The sequence below is a fragment of the Moschus berezovskii genome, chromosome 6, assembly GCF_049115385.1.
Source record: "Moschus berezovskii isolate FMDL1 chromosome 6, NW_MosBer_1.0, whole genome shotgun sequence".
Taxonomy (NCBI): domain Eukaryota; kingdom Metazoa; phylum Chordata; class Mammalia; order Artiodactyla; family Moschidae; genus Moschus; species Moschus berezovskii.
This window is the reverse complement of record NC_142465.1, coordinates 25,357,846-25,379,450: the sequence shown is the minus strand read 5'-3', so window position 1 is coordinate 25,379,450 and position 21,605 is coordinate 25,357,846.

The window sequence follows — 21,605 nt, the reverse complement described above, 5'->3', positions numbered from 1 at the left end:
GAACGTGCGTCTCCTGCATTTCAGGTGGATTCTTTACCGCTGAGCCACCGGGTAAGCCCCATTTTGTTTATACTTATTATAAAATATTGGCTATATTCTTCTCGTTGTGAAACACTTCCATGCAACTTATTTACATAGTAGTTTGTGCCTCCTTCTCCCCATTGGTAACCACCAGTTTGTTCTCCATATCTGTGAGTCTGTTTCTTTTTTGTTATATTCACTAGTTGTATCTTTTAGATTCCATGTGTAAGTGACACCATACAGCATTTATCTTCCTTTGTCTGACTCATTTCACTCAGTATAATATCTTCCGAATCCTTCCATGTTGCTACAAGTGGCAACTTTTTTTAATTCTTTTTTGTGGCTGAGTAGTGTTCCATGATCGGAGAAGGCAATGGCAAGCCACTCCAGTACTCTTGCCTAGAAAATCCCATGGGTGGAGGAACCTGGTAGGCTGCAGTCCGTGGGGTTGCGAAGGGTCGGACACGACTGAGCGACTTCACTTTCACTTTTCACTTTCACACACTGGGGAAGGAAATGGCAACCCACTCCAGTGTTCTTGCCTGGAGAATCCCAGGGACGGGGGAGCCTGGTGGGCTTCTGTCTATGGGGTCACACAGAGTTGGACACGACTGAAGTGACTGAGGAGCAGCAGCAGTGTACCATGATGTAGGTATGCACCACATCTTCTTTATCTATTCATTCATCTGTTAATGGACACTTGGGTGGCTTTCTTACCTTAGAAATTGTAAATAATGCTGCCATGGACATTGGGATGCATGTATGGTTTTGAGTTTATGTTTTTGGTTTTTTGTATATATACGCAGCAATGGAATTGCTGGGTCAAAAGGCATTAACTATTAACTATCAAAAGGCAAAAACTAAAACTATTTTTAGTTTTTTGAGACTTCTGTGCCATTTTTCCACAGTGGCTATACAAATTTACATTCCCACCAACAATGTACAAGGATTCCCATTTCTCCACATTCTCACCAATGTTGTCATTTGTGTTCTTTTTGGTGACAGACATTTTGACAGGTGTAAGCTGATATCTCATTTGTGGTTTTGGTTTTCATTTCCCTGATGATTAGGGATGTTGAGCATATTTTCACGTGCCTGTTACCCTCCTGCATTTCCTGTCTCAAAAAAAGTCTGTTGAGTTCTACTGCCTATTTTTTAATCAGGTTGTGTTTTTGATATTGAGTTGTATGAGCAGTTTATATATATTAAATATTAATCCCTTATCAGTCATATCATTTGCAAATCTTTTCTCTTGTTCAGTAGCTTGCCTTTGCATTTTGTTGACGGTTTTATTTGCTATGTAAAAGCTCTTAAGTTTAATTAGGTCTCATTTGTTTATTTTGTTTTTATTTCCTGTGCTATGGAAGATAGATCCCCCAAAATATTGCTGCAATTTATGTCAATGATTATTCTGCCTATGCTTCCCTCTAGGAATTTTATATTACCTGGTCTTACATTTTGGTCTTTAGTTCATTTGATTTTATTTATCTATATGATGTTAGAGAATGTTTTAATTTCATTCTTTTAAATGTAGTTGTCCAGTTTTCCCATCACGATTTATTGAAGAGACTCTCCTATTCTCATGATATATTCTTATCCCTTTGTCAGAGATTAATTGACCATAAGTGTGTAGATTTATTTCTGGGCTTTCTGTCCTATTGTATTGATCTACAATCTGTTTTTGTACCAGTACTATACTGTTTTGTAATACAGTCTGAAGTCAGGGACCATGATTCCTTCAGCTCTGTTCTTCTTTCTTGAGATTGTTTTGGCTATTCAGGATCTTAAGTGTTTTCATACAAACTTAACTTTTTGTTCTAGTTCATGAAAAATGCCATCGGTATTTTGATAAGGATTGCATTAAATTCACTCATATTCTTTATTATTTTCTTCTATTTACATTGGTTTTAATTTTTCTCTTCTTTTTGTATTTTTTAAAGTAATGGCTTAATTTACTGATTTGAGATATTTTTACTATAATTTTTGTTATAAGTGTCTCCAGGTACTGCTTCAGCTTTGTCCCCAAAATTCAGTATATTGTATCTTCATTTTATTCCATTGCAAAATGTTTTATCACTCCGCACTTTGAATCACTAGTTATTTTGAATTATATTTTTTATATCTAAATATTTCAGGGTTTTCCACATTTTTTATACTATCGATATCTATTTTGACTCCATTGTACCCGGATAAATAATTTTGTTTGATTTATGTACTTGTTTGTTTTATGAACCATAGTATGATCTATATTGGTGAATATTCTCTGCATATATTAAATACTGTATGTTCTGTTGCTTTGGGGTCCAATGTTCTATAAATGAAATTAGAAAAAAGTGTTTGATAGTGCTTTTCTTTTATATTCTCTATATACTTAATTTTTTTCTGTCTTCTTGTTTTATTATTAGAAAGAAACTTTATAGTCTCTAATTATAATGGTTGGTTTGTTCCCTTCTCCTTTTAGATCTGTCAGTTTCTGTTTTGTGTGTGTGAGTGTATTTGCATGCTAAATCGCCTCAGTTGTGTCCAACTCTTTGTGATCCTATGGACTGTAAACCACCATGTTACTCTGTCCGTGGGATTTTCCAGGCAAGAATACTGGAGTGGGTTGCCATGCCCTACTCCAGGGGATCTTCCTGACCTAGGGATCAAACCCGCAACTCTTATGTCTCCTGCATTGGCAGGCAGGTTCTTTACCACTAGTACCACCTGGGAAGCTGTTCTGTTTCATATATTTTGGTAATCTGCAAGTGAATATATGGTTAGGATTGTTATATCTTCTTGACGAATTGATTCCTTTATCAGCTGCTGCTGCTGCTGCTAAGTCGCCTCAGTCGTGTCCGACTCTGTGCGACCCCATAGACGGCAGCCGACCAGGCTCCGCCGTCCCTGGGATTCTCCAGGCAGAAGGCAGTAATTTCATAGATTCTGGCAGAAGACACAAGACCTTGGAATCAGAGATAAAACTTTTTATTATTCACAGCATAGGAAATAGTATCAACTCTTCCTTTTCCCTAACTTACGAGTGCAAGACAAAGTGTAAACCCAGGCAGATGCTGTACCCACAATGGGTTTGTGTCCAGTTGAGAAACCCTGACCTTGGGAAATCCCAATCCTATAAAGAAGGCTGCTAGGAGACCTGCCCAACATTTTCCCTGGAGGACATAATCTTTATTATCCTAGACAGCAAAAAAAATCTGCCTTATGCCCTGGAGACGAAGGCAGACACAATTCTTAAAAGGATTATCCGTAATAAATGAAATCACAAGATGTGAGGATATATTAGAGACACACGGAGAATTGTTTTCCAGCTATATCTCGTCTTATGCTGAAAGATCTTTCTATATTCTATTTTGTGTATTATATAGTCACTTGCCTTTCCGTTCAATCAGTATTTGCTTGGCATATATTTTTCCATATTTTACTTTTAACCTATCAATATTTTTATATTTAAGATGGGCTTTATGTGGGAGGCATTTGATCTTAATTTTTTTATCCAATCTGACACTCTCTACCTTTTAGTTGAGGGGTTTAGGCCATATTTTAAATGTAACTGCTAAATCAATTTAAATATACTAACATTATTTTATATTTATACTATCTCTTCTGTTACTTTTTCCTCTATTCTGTTATTTTTCTGTGGTTTGGTATATATTCTACCTTTAAATTCTATTCTCTCACTGCAAATTATATTATTCCATTTCCCTTTGTTTTACAACTGTATACTGTCACATCTTTCCACTTCCTCACTTCCATCCATTTTGCTATTTTTGTGCTATATTTTGCTTCTACATATGTTAAACAACCCATAATGATTTGCTGCTATTTTTTTTCAGCGATATTTAGCTCTTTAATAAACTAAGAAAAAATAACTTACACAATTTAGTTTATATGATTTCTAGGATTAATTATATAAGTTCAAATTTTCATATGCATTCTTATTTTCTTCTGCCTGATGTACACGCTTTAACATTTTTTGTAGTATAGGTATGTTGGCAATGAGTTCTGTAAGCTTTTGTGTGTTTGAAAAAGTCTTTGTCTATATGATTATTTTTCTTCTGCTTACCTTAAGTTTAATTTAGTCTTCTCTTTACACACACACACACACACACACACAGACTAAACCCAAAAACCTGTGTTCAAGACACTGGTGAAACACTTTTTAAACACTTCATACATAATGTGGTAGGAGCATTGGGAGGCATAAAATAGAAGTGTGTAACAGCATTCTGAAATTGAAATCAGCAGCAGAGCGATCCTATGTAATTACAGTATGGTTTAAAAGCCAAGCATCAGTAGTTTTAATTTCCATATAGACTCTGTTAAGAAATGCTGCACCAACATTCTTTTGGTATAGAGAATGATATCATGTGGGAAAACACGGACAATGATGGATCTGACTCAGAAATTGATTAAAAAGACAGATTCTTAATAGAAAGACATTTTAGGAATACTTTAATGAGTATCATTTGCTGATTTATTTTATGTAGATAAGGTCAAAATTATGTTTAAATGTCTAAAAACGCTCTTTTATTATTACTTGAAGTTTAAAAGTTTAAGAGATAAGAAGGCATTGCGTCACTTGATTGGCTGAATTTTTTCTTTCTTTTATGTACAGAAAATAAGATGGCAATAATAAGCAATGGTATGAGAATCACTAAAATACTATCATTGATAAATGTTTTATTTGAAATAATTTTAACAATTAGTTTTTAAACTCCTATTTTTCTTTTGTGAATTCTTTTTCTTCTAAACTGTTTATTACCATTTAAAAATGTGTTAATTCCCTCATCATGTAGATAATTATTTGAGTTTTCAAATATGTTGTTTAACCTATAATCATCTAGGTATTTTGCCTGTGTAACAAAACAAAATTCCTTCATTAACTCCAACAAACATTAAACAAATCAGAGATCAGCAAAGCAGGAAAAAAGAAAGAAAGAAAGAGTAAGACAGGCTGACATTTCTTCTTTAGAGCAGGTTTCATTATTTTGACATTGCTATAGAAATTATATTTATCAATTATTTAAAACTTTGATATCAAGGTATAAAAATTATAAGAATAGATTATTATGGCTTTAATAGAAAAAGTAACTTCACAGATAAACTTCTGATGTACATATAATTGCATTGTGCTCCCAAACTGTGATAAAGACTTTCATGGTCAGGATTAAAACTTTGGACATTATTTATTTTCATTTAGAAATTTTTTCCCTCTTTGCCATTTGTTTTTAAAGAAAAAGATTTCTTTCTCTAATTTGTCACAGTTATTCTTTTGATTTTTTTTATTGCCACTCTTGTCTAGAACTTTGGAGGCAGAAAGGCAGTATTGGAATGGCCTTGTCTGTGGAGCCAGAATTGGAAGTTTGTTTCTAATTTCTGTTGCTTACCAGCTGAGTGACCTTTGGTAATCACCTAACTTCTCTGTTCCTGTTTCTTCAGGTGTCAGACAGGGATTAAAATAATCATTATATCTATAGCTACCATTTATAGAATATTTCTTATTCAAGTAATTTATTAGGAACTGTATACATACCATTCCGTATAATCTTCACAAGAAACCTCTGGAGAAGACATTATTATCTCCATTTTATACTAACAAGACCACAGTAGAGTAAAAGGAAATAGTACTTACTCCGTATGGAAAGTAGGCACTCAATATGAAATGATGATGATGATAATGTCAAAGGTGATGACAAGTGGTAACTGTGACAATGACAAAGGTAAAATTTCTATGTATTAGCATTATGCCATCATCTTCAATAAATATGCTTTTAACTATTGGAAATAGTATCACAGTTTATTTCATAAATATTTATTGACAACCTTTTATGGCCAGACCCTGAAAAATATAAAGGTATATAGTGCTATTTTCAAGGAATTTCTAGATTAGCAGAAAAGGGAAAAATATGATCAAAAGAGGAAAATATTAAAGGAAGGAATGACAAGGGGCAAAGGAAAGAAAGAAGAAAATAGGAGAAAGTGAAGGGATGATAAAATGAGAAAAGAAAGGAAGGCAGGGTAATCTTATAGGAAATGCAGTTTGCTTTATTTGGATTGCACAATAGGAGGTATAGTCCAATCTCTAATACATGCCATGCATCAGCGCCCAAATTCAGAAATCAGCTGCTGGGAATACACATGTAAACCAACAGAGCATTTTTCTTCAGGATGTGTGTTGATGCATACCGCCTGTCAAACTAGAATCTGGTTTTATGCAAAGACGGCGGCCAGATCACTGGTCCTAATTCAGTGTGCCATCCATTAAACAAAAAACAAAAACACCGTAGCACATGTATGCACAATTGATATTACAAAATGATGTTAAATTATAAAATCCTGTGAGAACAAGATGGGTTTCTTTTTCATTCATGCTGTGATCAGTTCTTCTTTTTTTCTTTTTTCAAGCATGCATATCTAAGGATTATGGAAAGGGTGGAGAAGGATATGGAGAGACTGACAAGTGGGAGGGGGAAAAGGGCAGAAACATTATAGTAGTTTCCAGATGCTTCAAAACTCGTGGAAAGAGGTTTGGCATAAATTATATCAAGAAATAGGTGAGTTCAATAGCTTTAGATACATTTTTTTTCTGCCCACCCAGTTAATATGTCTAAATGTTCTGCTTTAAGCAAAAAGACAGAAAAGCTTTGCCACACCACAAAGGGGCATCTTAATCCCATCAATTCCTCCTCATCCTCCAAGAAAGGAGCGTTATGTAAGCATCTGATTTGCATCAGGGAGGCCGCCTTAATTTCAGAGAAAGCTGTTTGCAATTCAATAAGCTTCATGTACTATGTGGCCTTTTATATGACTCCTCATGGTACGGTTGATCATGATTGTAATACTTTTTTTTTTCCCTTAAGGTAGAACACTGAGGCAGGGCTGCAAAATCACTCTTGGTCTCTGAAAGTCAGAGGATATATGAAAATTGAGAGAGATGAGCCTTCATATTTTATGACCTCTGACCTGGATTAAGACAGCTTGTGAAAGGCACTAGGTTAGGTAGAGGAGAGGCTGAATTGATGGCCTAGAAATAAAGACTGGACAGTGTGAAAAGTGAGGGAGGGAGAAAAATAGAAAGATAAAAAGTGAGAAGAAGAGAGAAAAAGAGACAGAGAAAGAGAGAGAAGACAATTAAAAAATGGAAGTTGCTTGGGAGACTGGATCACAGGGTCGAAAAGACATTTTGCAACCCTTGAAGAGGTCAAAAGTTCATAGGAAATTCATTAAATGCTCTGCTCATTTCCCTAATTCATTCCTCTTAGCTTTTTGAGTGTTCTGGTTATGCCACAGCATCTTACAAAACCTAAGGTTTTTTTTCCGCTTCCCACTTTGAATAGTTAAATAACAACCATCCTCTTTATTGTCTTTTAAATATTAATTCTATTTTCAACAGAGCTGAGTTGTTAAACAGTTAATAATTTAGCGATATTTCCTGCTTTGCCTGAATTCCTCTTTGACAGAAAACATTCGAGATAACGCGTGTCTTAATGTGATAGAAATGGCTATGGGTCACTAACTTGGACTTTCCAAAGGAGATGGCCATGGTGTTGGAAGCAATCTTAATACGCAGATATCCCTGTGAATGTGATAAAAATGAGTTGAGATTTTGCTCATATTGAAGGGGAATAAAGCAGCAGAAGTAGCAAAAATAATGACTGTCAATAACGAGGACCTCAGGAACACGGTCCCTGGGTTTTGTAGCAACCTCCAGAGAGTCTGGTGCATAACATCGCACAGAAATGTTACTGTTACTCCATGTTACTGTTATTCATCCAAGACCGTGAACTGATTGCCCTGGCGCCTGTAAAGAAAACAAGAACAGAACAAGATTTCTAATCTCACATTGCTTCAAGTCAAGCAGGGGTGACACAAGGATGTCAGTAGAAGAAACATGAGTCCCTCGAACACATTATCCTCACATAACTTTTGTGTTCCTGATTTGTTCAAAACGGCATGCAATATTTTGAAGATACAAAAATTATTATATGAAGTGAAGTTTCTCAACTTGACATTGACATTTTGAGCCAGATGATTTTCTCTGTGATGTAGGCTGTTCTCTTATGCATTGTGGGACGATTACTAGCATCCCCGACCTCTTATGTGCTAAATGCCAGTAGCAACCCACCCCCATTTGTAACAACTGAAAATATCCCTTGACATTGTCAGATGTTCCCTGGAGAGACAAAATGTCCTTAGTTGAGAAACACTGCCAGAGAGCATTCAGGTTTTGTTTTTTGTTTTTTTTTTCTTCTCAATTACTCTTTGGATTTTTTTCCATTTTATGTTGTACATGTAGTAAATGTGGCAAATTTATGGACTTCCCCTGAAAACAATTCTATCCTTTCTCCATGGTAATGGGTGTACACGGCCACTCCATTCAGTTCAGTTCAGTTCAGTGCAGTCACTCAGTCGTGTCCTACTCTTTGCGACCCCATGAATCACAGCACGCCAGGCCTCCCTGTCCATCACCAACTCCCGGAGTTCACTCAAACTCATGTCCATAAAGTCGGTGATGCCATCCAGCCATCTCACTCTCTGTCGTCCCCTTCTCCTCCTGCCCCCAATCTTTCCCAGCATCAGAGTATTTTCCAGCGAGTCAACTCTTCACATGAGGTGGCCAAAGTATTGGAGTTTCAGTGTTAGCATCAGTCCTTCCAATGAACACCCAGGATTGACCTCCTTTAGAATGAACTGGTTGGATCTCCTTGCAGTCCAAGGGACTCTCAAGAGTTTTCTCCAACACCACAGTTCAAAAGCATCAATTCTTCGGCGATCAGCTTTCTTCACAGTCCAACTCTCACATCCATACATGACCACTGGAAAAACCATAGCCTTGACTAGACGGACCTTGGTTAGCAAAGTAATGTCTCTGCTTTTTAATATACTATCTAGGTTGGTCATAACTTTCCTTGCAAGGAGTAAGCGTCTTTTAATTTCATGGCTTCAGTCAGCATCCTCAGTGATTTTGGCCACTCCATTAGAGACTACATATACCAGATTCCATTGCAGATTGATGTACACTTGTGACAAAGCTTAGTAATGAACTTACTGGAGTAATGAGTGGTACTTCAAAAGCACTGCATTAAAACAAAGAGCGAATTCTTTTATATTTTTCCTTCGCATTTTACTGTGAGCTAAATCACAGAGATGATCTAGCTCCAGCAGTGCAAGAAAGGCAACATCCTGCAGGACAGGAAAACAAGAGGATGGAATAATCTGGCCAATGACAATTTCCCTGAATTTCTTTGTCTTTGTGGAACAAAACAATGTCAATGCACATTAATATTTTATACACATGCTCACACACATATGATCAATGTGCAACATTTTGGTCAGGCAAAACATTTATGAAAAGGGAATAAGTAGGTGCATGTACCTATGAGAATACAGGTATAAAAAACTATAGGACCTTAATTAATGGTGTAATTAAGTCTGCCAATGTGGCTTCTGGGCCTTAAATGATGAATAAGAGTTTGTCAGAAGGATTAATGAACCAAGAAAGACTGTTCTCTAGTTTCACAACTTGAAAGGCTCTCTCCAGAAAGAGCTGGTGGTAGCCCTACAGAAAGGAGCAGTGATCAGCCACGTCACTGATGGATATTCTCTTTTAGTCAGATCACTTAGCTGCACTCCCACCTCACAGCAGGAACACCACCAGAATTCTAGAAGTGACAGTGCTTTAGCACAGACAACTGGCTCACCTGTCCACTGTGTGTTTCGATTAAAAGAACTCTAAATTTTGTGTGTGTGTTTTTTCTTTTCTGCATACAGAGTCGGTGAAAAAATACTTGAACAGAGTTTGATGGTGCTTTTAATGATTCATCTGAGTGTTCTTCCTCTATTTTCTAATGATTGCAATTAGATAGCACTTGGATTGCCCTCTCCTCTGAACTGAATGCTGCCTTCTAAAACTGCCAACCAGGAAACAAAGTTACATTTGATTATATACTTATGAAAAAGGACATGATGATTTAAATCAGTTTTCTTAAGTTAAGCTTTCACTGTCTCATGAAATCAATATGCATGATGTCAGCTTATTTGCATTACTGAAAAAATTAACTATCTGAAAAAGCAATTGAATCGTCTTAACATTACTTTTTTTTTTGGAAATTTTTATTCCCTTATATGAGAAAAGGGCATATCACATTAAAAAAAAATTATTGGAATATAGTTGATTTAAAATGTATTAGTTTCAGGTGTACAGCAAAGTGAATCTGTTTTACATACACATATATCCACTCTTTTTAAAATTCTTTTCTCATTTAGCTCATTGCAGAATATTGAATAGCATTCCCTATGATACACAGTAGGTCCTTATCAGTTTTCTATTTTATATGTAGGAGTGATCTTATGTCAGTCCCAATTGTCTGTCACAGTTGTTCAGTTGCCCGGTCGTCTCTAACTTTGCGACCCCATGGACTGCAGCACGCTAGGCCTCTGTGTCCCTCACCATCTCCTGAAGTTCGCCCAAGTTCACGTTCATTGCATCGGTGATGCCATCCGGCCATCTCATCCTCTGACCCCCTCTTCTCCTACTGCCATCAATCTTACCCAGCATCAGGGACTTTTCAATGAGCTGGCTGTTCATATGAGATGACCAAAATACTGGAGCTTCAGCTGTCACAATTACATCTCACTGTAAATGAATTCCAACATTCTTTATGCTAAATCAGCGAAATTTCTCACAAAGCCTTACCGTGCTTACCTTTTACCAGATTTTTCAAATATAATTGTGTTTTCCCAGTGAGCTGTCTGTACTCTAAACTCCTCTCGTACTTGACCTTATATAATATCCTGATAAATCTGGATATCAACTTTTCTTATTTATTTATTTCTTTATTGTACACTACTAGGTCTCTTTTAAAAAAAAAAATTGTGAGAAGTTTGATTGCCCCCCCCTTTAAAAACATTTTTCTCTGTCCTTTTCTCTTGTTTGATAGTTGCAAAAGATACTCTCTTCATTTAATCTTCTATTCTAGCAGCAATTCAATACTGTTCATTTTTCCTTTTCAAGAGGCTATGTACCTCTGTTGAATTCACATTTAACTCTTTCATGGATATTGTAATGAAGCATTTGCACTCCAGAGAGTTTAACTGTAAAAATATACCTAAAAATTTTTTTTTAATTTAATTTAAAAATCTGCCAAAATATCCCATAAGCCCTAATAATGCAATTTTGATGCTAACTATCCAAATCCAGCACAGAATTCTCAGATTAAAGAAAAAGTCCTCACGAAACTCCCCTTATATCAGATATCAGCCAAGTTTAAGGGTACCCAGGCCCTCTTATACTTCTGATCAACTGGCTACCAATTTGGAGATTTCCACTAACACTCAGATTCAGTAATTCATTGAAATAATTCACAGGATTTAGGAAAATGTTTTTACATATGATTACACTTTCATCATAGCAAATGGATACAAATCTGAACCAGCCAAAGAGAGAGACACACAGGGTGAAGCCTGAGAAGGTCTCAAATGTGAAGCTTCTGTACTGAAAGTGGAAAACAAAGTGGTGTAGATTGTTTATCTTCGAGATTGCACGGCTGACTGGGAGCTCCAACTTGCTGCTGCTGTCCAGCAACATGAAAGAATATTGTACCACACATGGCTAGCCTGAGAAAAGATCAAAATTCAAAGTACAATTTCTATGGGATGTGTATTGCTTTCAAACTACTGTAAAATTGAAAAATCTAAGTCGAACCATCATAAGTCAGGGAGTTGAACATTTGAATATCCTTGAAGGGTTTTCAAATATTCTCTACGCCTATATTACTTTACTTTAGAAACAAATAGGTTAAGAGAATTAAGTTCTTTTTCCAAGGTAGAAAAGAAAATTAACACTCAAATTGGAATGAAAATTCAAATTTCCCAGCTTTTCCCATCTTGCACCTTGAGTATTCCTTTGGAGCCTGCCCCAACTCATCATTCAGGGCCTACCCCCTGGAGTTTCTCCAGCCTGCCCTCTTCCTTTCTCCATCATTTGGGAGACTTCATAATATTAAACTCTCTTCTTTCCCAGCTGTTCCCCTCTGCCTCTCCCTCCTCATCACTGAAACTCCAGTGGGGCAAGAACTGAAGTGCAAATTCTCTTCCTTACACATTTAGATTTCTGTGAACTGGCAGGGTTAGAAATGTGCTAATAATGGACGGGGGAGCCTGATGGGCTGCCGTCTATGGGGTCACATAGAGTCAGACACAACTGAAGTGACTTAGCAGCAGCAGCAGCAGATATCATGATAGCTTAATTCTGTTTCTTAAAATTAACCTTCTCCATTGGTATGAATGAAGGGGATTTCAGAAAAGAGAAACTTGGCTACTCTGTGTACATAGGTAGATTTTTCTGCCACAAGGGGCAGAATCTGAACAAATACAAAGAAAGTCTCCTTTGCAGATCAAGTGTGATGCTTAATGTGATAGAGGAATCAGAATAACAGCAGTGCCTGCTGACTGATCCTTTTATGGTGTACCTCCTATTCTCCTCCCAGGATAACCTTTCTAAAATGCAGACCTTACCTGAAACACAGGGCTGACGATGTGTCAGTTCTCTCCATAGCATTCAGTCCCCTTAGTCATGTAATGGCTTCCTTCATCTGGCTTCAGCCTTTTAATTTCCAGCCTTTCGGCCAATATCCTATTGTACCTCCTCCACCATATGATGCTATTCCATTCCTTCCACATGCTGTTCCCTCTGGCCGAAATGCACTCCTGCTAATCCTTCTGGGCCTCTTTAATGCATATGGGTAAATCCCTGAAAAACCAGACTAAAAATGACCTTTCTATGACTATTTAATACTCAAATTTGATTAAAGTGCTTCTGTTCTAGTCTCTTTTAACGATCTTTAGAAAGTCCCTAGTTAGCACTTTTCATGCGGTAATCTTTATAATGAGTAATCTGTCTTTCTCTCAAATGGATGATGAATTCCCAAAAGGCAAGGACTATGTGTGCTTGATTTTGTATCCTCAGAATGTGGCATATAGCATGAGCTAAATTAAGGTTTGACGAATGAATGAATACATGAATGAACAATATATATCATTGGAATCCCTATCCTCCTTCATCTTTCCCAGAGCACATTGGAAAAGGGTTTCAAAATGTGAAATAATATCCACATCAGGCTTTGGAAGAATCAGTATCTTCAATAAACTCGTGTGTGTGTGTGTGTGTGTGTGTGTGTGTGTGTGTGTGTGTGTAAACTCTCTCTCCCTTCCCTTCCTCTTTCTTTAAATTCCTCAGTGTTCACAGGGCGCTATTTCAAAATTACATTTCACATCATGAATTTTTTTCCAAGGGAATATGTTATGATCTTTGTTTCCAATATAAATAGTAGCATTTCAGGGCTGTGGTGAAAGGTAAATGTTAGAAATCTTTATTCTTTGCAGTGCTAAATATTTCAAAAGAACTGAGAGAATGATATCCCCTTCTGCATCCACAATTGCCACAGCCACTATCATATTTTGACAAAACACACATGGAATTTGGCAGTGTCTTTTACAAATATCACAAGATTATTTTCCCCAACTTAAAGGCCAGTGTTCTCTCCTGGCTTCTGCTGTCAGGGCATTGTCTTCTACCCATAACCCATTTCATAATTTACTCAGTCTCATACAATTCACAGAATGTGTAAACAAAAGTCAAAGTTCATAACATTGTAAATTCTCCAAAATCAAAGATAAGCATCTATTGACAAAACTGTGTGACAGCTTACAGACCTCGTGTCCTAAAATTCACCATTGTTACTTAGTCTTCACTTCCACAATTATAGAGCTCTTTGCTTGGAATTTTATTTAAAAAATATATAAATAATGGATGAGTTAGTTGAAATGAGTAAGGTATTATGTAATATCTAGCTCTTCCAAAAGTGACATTTCAAAGGCAAGAACTTATACTCAGAATTTTTCATGGCATAAAATATTTCTACATGTGCAAGGATTGATTTTTAAGTATAGATCATAAAACTTGACATTTAACAGTACAGCAGAATGCAATTATTTGTATCCACTATTCCTGTTTTGCTTACCATATATTGGCATCAAAAAAGATTAATGATTTTTAAATTGTTTATCTTTAGATTGATATTTATACTGTTTTTTGAAAGTTTGGGCTTCCATTTTTGTATACACATATGTATGCTCTCTGATTTTGCTTCTCTAGCAGACCTCAATTTACTTAGGTTCTTGTAAAATTAGCACAATGGGAAAAATAAAATAAGATGCAAATAAGTTGCATGAAACATTCCATGGACTTAATGAGAACTGAGAAAAAGTGCTAGTTTCCCTCAGGTAGCTCTATGGATCTAAGAACTGTTCTATTTTCCTTGATTAATTAAGTAGAATTGAACATTTTGGGGGGGTTGAGGGGAGGGAAGCAGGCTAAAAGTAGGCTCAGTACTACAATTTTTAGGTAGTTAAAATATTAAGCTAAAACAACAATAAAAATATTTTCTCTGTTAAAATTAAGATCTCAAAGTTTAAAATAGTGTACTTAATAGTCTTTTGGCTTAAATATATGTACAAGCATGATAGCTAAGTGGTAAATGTATCATGCTTATGTAGAGTATCCTTGTCTTGGGAAAAGTTACCAAAGCAAAATAGTATATGTTTTTAGATTTATATTCTGTTTTGTTGTATGGCCTAAAAGAAATGATACAGTTTGCAAGGTGAATTCAAAGCTCATTATGAAAGTTTGCAAATTTTAATTGCAACCCTGACCCCTTACGCTTGGGATTCATCTCTGTAAATGGCTGGGGATTCATCATTTTCTACTAAATTCATTTTTTCTTGATAACTAAATCATTACTATTTACATAGTCTATTTGAACAATTAAGTAATATAAGACCAAGTATGACAGCAATTTATTATTAACATTACTGTTATTTTCATAGAGGTACTGCATTCTTATTTTTTTCCTCATTAGGTCTTTTTGTTTCTCTCTTTCTTTAAACTCTACTCTGACAACTCAGTTGAATTAAAGGAAGGGAAGAGAATGTGTTCAAAGGATACTTGAACAAAGTCTTTTCCTGTTTATGTTTATGCCTAAAAGGCATTTAGAACAGGAGTTGGCTGATTTGCAGAATTTGCAGTAACTTAATTCAAATATCTTATTGATCCTAAGGGTGAACTCTAAAAAAGTTATAAATGGCAATAAGCACTGAAACAAGCTCTGTAGTTTACTGTTGATAGAGTGTTTTGGTGAAAAGTCTCCTCTTCCTGTGAATGTTCTGATATAAAAAGTTACAGACCACACAGAGACTGTAGAGGTCCATGAGGTTAGGAACACTGAGTTCTGCCAGTGATTTCCTGTGTGGTCTCCAGGAAAGATATTTAAACTCTCAGGGTTTCCACCGTTCCATGTATGGAAGAGAAATAATAACACCTGAATATTTCTTAGTGCATTACTGTAATTAATTCTTCTGAAATGCTTTGAAATAAGCATCAAAGAGACTCACTTTTGTGCTTCAGCTTTGATTTTATTTGTCTGTGAGGGAGAACACAGTTTGCATGGAAGGAAAAAATTCTTGATAATAAACATGGTAAAATTTTATTCATTATATTAAGTTCATCCTACATGATTTCATTAAGATGACTGCAGAAACTGGAAAGTTCTTTTCTATTCCATGTGAACATTCACAGAGGGGGTCCTGCTTCCTGGAAGCGACAACTACCCCAGACTAAGCTTTTGGGCATTACAGACACAAGATTATATAATGACGTGGCTTTTGGAAGTTTTCAGGCTAAAAAAACTTTTCTGCTATCACTGAGGGTTAACAACATTATTCAGTTGACTAAAATGGGTTTGTCAGTTAAGGTACAGAATAACAACAACAACAACAAAAAACCCATACTGGCTCCAACAATGGAGGACATGCATTGGCTTTTTCAATGGCAAAGAGTCAGACATGCCAGATAGTAGTAATCACTTTTCACTAGGTTATGCTACAGAAAGAATTCCAAAATCCCAGTGGTTTGTTGTAAATGTTTCTCTGAAGGAAGCTGCTGCTGCTGCTAAGTCACTTCAGTCGTGTCCGACTCTGTGTGACCCCGTAGACGGCAGCCCATCAGGCTCCCTTGTCCCTGGGATTCTCCAGGCAAGAACACTGGAGTGGGTTGCCAATTCCTTCTCCAGTGTGTGAAAGTGAAAAGGGAAAGTGAAGTCGCTCAGTCATGTCTGACTCGTAGCGACCCTATGGACTGCAGCCTACCAGGCTCCTCCGTCCATGGGATTTTCTAGGCAAGAGTACTGGAGTGGCTTGCCATTGCCTTCTCCGCTGAAGGAAGCTAGTGCTCTACAAAGTCCTACTTAACCTTTATAAGCCGGGTGAAGGAGCAGCCCCCACCTAGGATATCTCATAGAATAATACAAAGAAATGGTGGAACTATCTATTGGCTTCTAAAGCTTTTTCTCAAAAATCCCATGCTCTTTTCAACTCATAGAGAAGGCTGCATGGTAATGACTGACGTCAAGGTAGTGGTAAGTATAGTTCTTAGAGGGATAGGCAATGAATACTCTGAAATACTAACACTACCTGCCACTTGGAGTACAGGTCAGATACAGTTTAATCAAGGGCCAACTCCATTTCTCTGAGTCACTCAGTTCAGTTCAGTTCAGTTCAGTTGCTCAGTCATGTCTGACTCTTTGCGACCCCATGAATCACAGCACGCCAGGCCTCCCTGTCCATCACCAACCCCTGGAGTTCACTCAAACTCATGTCCATCGAGTCGGTGATGCCATCCAGCCATCTCATTCTCTGTCGTCCCCTTCTCCTCCCGCCCCCAACCTTTCCCAGCATCAGAGTCTTTTCCAGTGAGTCAACTTGTTGCATGAGGTGGCCAAAGTATTGGAGTTTCAGCTTTAGCATCAGTCCTTCCAATGAACACCCAGGATTGATCTCCTTTGGAATGGACTGGTTGGATGGTTGGATCTCCTTGCAGTCCAAGGGACTCTCAAGAGTCTTCTCAGGACCACAGTTCCAAAGCATCAATTCTTCTGCCCTGAGTCACTACCCTCCCTCATTTACTACCTCATGGTAGTAAACTGATGATCACTCTATGTCTCATGTTCAGAAATTATCCATCAAAACAAGAGAATGTCTATTTTTCTAACCATCATAAAAAAAGGTTGGGGTTTCATTTTCATTGGGCCCACTTGAGTCACATGCTCAACCCAGAAGACATCACTGTGGCCAGGAAAGGCCAAATATTGATTGTCTGAGACCTAGGGTCGTGATGAGCCCTTGGCTAACCCTAACCCTTAGACTAACAGACTGCTCCCTGAATCAGAGTTTAATGTTGATCCTATTCAAACCACACTGTGGCAGGGGCAGAAGAAATGCCAGCTGCCAACCCTAGATCTATAGCTCCCAATCCATCTCTTTACTGGCTAACTTTCACATCACTCCTTCACGAAGTTCCATTGCCGTTTCTGCCCTTGAATTCTGTGACATAACCCCATATATGGTACTATTGTAACAGCTTAAGTTTAATTTAGTTTGAAAAGGATTTCTGTTGCTTGCATCTCAAAATGTTTTACATGAAAAAAAAAATCACAAGAAGTTGTTACATAAAAGAGGATTCATTAAAACTTTTTATAAAATTAGCTTTGGTTCTGAATCCAAATCTTTCACTTCCTAACTATGAGACTTTAAATAAGTTATTAAATTCACTAGGCATATTTTCCTATCTTTAAAAAGAGAATAATAGATGTATAAGTCTTTGGGCAAAAATTCAGTGAACTCAGGTACATGTGTAAAGGTCTTGCCTAGTGTAGAGTAATGACTAATTAATGTGAGTTGTTTTATAAAGTGTTATAAGAATTTAGAGATGGAAGAGAACATATCTTGAAGGATTAGAAAATCTCTGTGGGGCTTGTGGCATTTAAGCTTGATTTTAACATCTGTATAGAATTTCCACATGAGAAATCTTGAGAAGATAATTGATAAGCATCCAAGGCCCACTGACTTCTGTCCAGCAAAGGTTCAGAGGCAGGATATACAAAGTGTGCTCAGAAAATGGGAAATAGGCAAGTAAAGTTCTCATTCAAAACCCACTCCTTATTTCACCTCTGTTTCAATCACCAAACCTGAAACAGTCCTTTTGCCCATTTCAGCCAGGTGTTTACACCTGTGATCAGGTTGAGCTCCAGCATTATCCTCCAGTGGTATGTCCTGTCTCTGTGTTAACACTATTCATAAACGGTTGCTTATTCAAGCATTTTCAATATTTTTATACATACTTTCATGCTGTTATTCATCTTATTTTTACATGAACATTTCATAATTTCTAACATACTCCAGGCATAGATAAATATATACCTTTATTTAAAATGTGCATAATTATATTTTCTGCTGACCTCAGGGGGGAAAAAAAACTTTCCAAATGGAAGTAATTTTATCCCAAAATGAGCAATTAATAATGTATATTATGTACATTACATAGAATAGACCTCATTTAGAGAATGACACAAAATTCATTTTTTTCCTAATTAAATTGTGCTTTGTTCAAAAGTGTGTGCATTATTTATTGCTGGGCCTGATTTCAAGAAGGCAAAAATTAAATACTCTCAGTGCCACAGAACTAGTTTTGGTTTTCTTTACTAGGTTCTGTCCTTATGCTTAACATGAGCTGAAAACATTACGGAGCAACCTAATTCCACAGGCTCCTTCATCATCAAAATATCAAAATTCAGTGCTTCTGAATTCCCCAATATAGAATGTCATTTCAGTTGCCTGTTCTCAGAATCTCCTTTTTTTTCTGACCTTTATAATAAATTTTTTATTTTTCTGTTTGAAATTTCAAAATACTTTTCTCATGGCTTGCTAGTGATCTGAAGGGTTTTGAATAGTGAATAAAATATGTTAAGCTTCTAATGAGAAAAACTGGGTCACAATTTTTGAAAATAGGCATGATAATGACACATAAAAATAAGGGGAAATAGAGGCAAAAAAATGAAACAGATAAATTTTTTTTTTATTAAAAATGTTGCATCTGACATTCTTAAGTTGGAATTTGTTGTCACTGTTCTTAGTTTGTGTGTTTTTGTGCTTACTGGCACTTTTCAACCACCAGTAAGCATCATTTTGTTACAACTGCTATACCAGTCAGTGGAGAACAAAGAGAATTTCTGGTCCAATTCTAGTAAAATTGAGAGAAAGTCTTTGAAAGGCAGTCCTCAGAGAGAGGGGTATATTTAAGTATCATCTTTACATAGATGAATACTTCAGACATCCTTGTGTCCTGATAAAGAAACATTCCTGGAGTTATTTTATGCCAAGCAACATCCATTTTTTGTCCTCAGAGTATGACGATTTTGAATAAAATTCAGAAGTTTTTAATCAGACTACTTAGTTCCACTATACCAATCTTATATAAAATAATGTCCAGAGATCATTTAAATCCAAATAAACAAGAAGTTCAGGCCACCTGCCCAGTCTTGGAAAATTCTGTTTTGCATTGCAACGACCTCAGGGTTAATTGGTTTCAATCTCAGTTTGGATCCCATCACTCAGAATCACCAAAAAAAAGCATCAAAATGAATGGATGTGAAGAAAAGTTTTAGTACTGGGCACTTTGAATGATCTTTGACTACATAAAGAAATGGAAGACCACAGATTTATGGCATTTTATTTGTTTAGCTTAAGACTGGAATGGGAGAGGGTGATAACAATGTTTGGTTCCAAATACAAATTTCAATCCCCTCCCAAGAAATAGCTGAAAAAATAAGTAATCATATACAATAAGTTAATTTATATTTGTACTTAATAAACTAAAAGTAATTAAAATATCTACAGGAATCCCACAATGATATGGGCTTAGGAGAAAAATATTTTTTAATAAAGCCTTGTAAAATCACTAAAAGAACTCAAAGATTTATGTATAAAAAATATTTTCTTGTCTTAGAGTCCTTTGTTCCTCCACAGAATATTATCGTTCTTGTTGCTGCTCCACACCATAAATGGCTGAGAATACACAGAATCCTCCCCACCGGCCAGTTTTTCACCTCACCTGGAGCTCTTCTGAACTCTTTTGAGGACAAAAAGGGGTTCCAGGTAAACAACTGCTTTGTGAATAGTCATGGGCTAAGCATATGTCACTTGTTTTGCTTCATAGTAGGTCACTGCCAGGTATTTCCTGAAAGCCATCTTGAAGCAAGTTCTGTTCATACCATGATTTTGCCTCCAGACAGCTCTTGTGATGGTTTTAAGAATTTCAGTTTTACAGTCTAGTAAAGGGTCGCAAAGAGTCGGACACGACTGAGCGACTGAACTGAACTGAACTGAACTGCAATATCCCCTTAAGCACTTAATTATTTTAGTAGTCAGTTTGTATTTGTTTGCACATTTTTTTCCTTATTGAATTGGTCAGTTTTTCAAATGCTGACCTAGATGTAGATACACCATAGTTTTGAATATAGGTAAAAGTAAATTCTTTGGTTGGATGTCCAGAAAACTTATTGGGGATACCTAACACTTATCAGCAGAATTGAAAACGCATTTCATGGGGGAAACTTCCATTATAGCAACCTCTCCACTCCTGTTTTGTGAGGGGTTGCTTAGAAGAATCATTTTTTGGACATCCTATGGTGCATGTTTTTCCCTTTCAACAGGTTACCTTTTTCCCTGGAACTCATCCAGCTCTTTTCTACCCACTCACAGTAACACTATGCATCCCCCTCTACCCCACTGTCTGGCATTTCACTACTCAGAGAAAGCTTAATGCCATCTGCAAACTGGGAAATTCAATTTAGAGAAGTTGAGAAAATGTGAAATAAAATTGATCTTAGCATATTTCCAGTAGAACCCAGCTCTTAACTGTTTTATATCTATTTGAATACATGCTGTGGGAAACCAAATTAATACAGCTTTTGTGTTTGCTTCTTTGTTTTTTTTACACATTACAACATCAAGCTTTATGCATTTCGAATTGCTTAGTTTTTCAAAATAATTTCAGCACATTTAATTTTTTTATTCAATATGTTAAAAACTTATTATGAGCTAGGAACAATGTTAAATGTTCTATTTTAACCCTACAACAACCACGGAGGTAACTATTATTAACTATATTTTACTATTGAGGAAGTAGCTTAGAAATACTCTTGTTTCTTCCCCCAGTACACAAAGCTAATAAAAGAGATACAACAGCAATATAAATCAGTTGCTTGAGTACTTATCAATTACAAATTAGCATGACTGTAAGTACATTTTAAAATCAGTTCATCTAAAGTAGTCTTTTCAAATATTTTAGCAGTGAAATATTTTTTAAAAACATAAATCTAATGCAAAAGAGACTGCATTTTATCATGTAATATTTATTCTTCTTTTGACAATAATAATGCATATACATCATAAACATTCAAATAGCATGGAAACACACAACATAGAAACCAGTGAAGATTCTCTTTGACAACCATAAGACTTTCTGATAGTAATTTAGGTGATTGCTGAAGTCCGATCAGCCTTGACATTCAATTTATTTTTGAAATTTACTCGGTTGTTTAGGAATTGAACATCTTGACTCTTACAGACCAGCAGGAGGGTATGACCTTGTATTTGTGTGTGTGTTTGTGCACACATGTACACGCGTGTGT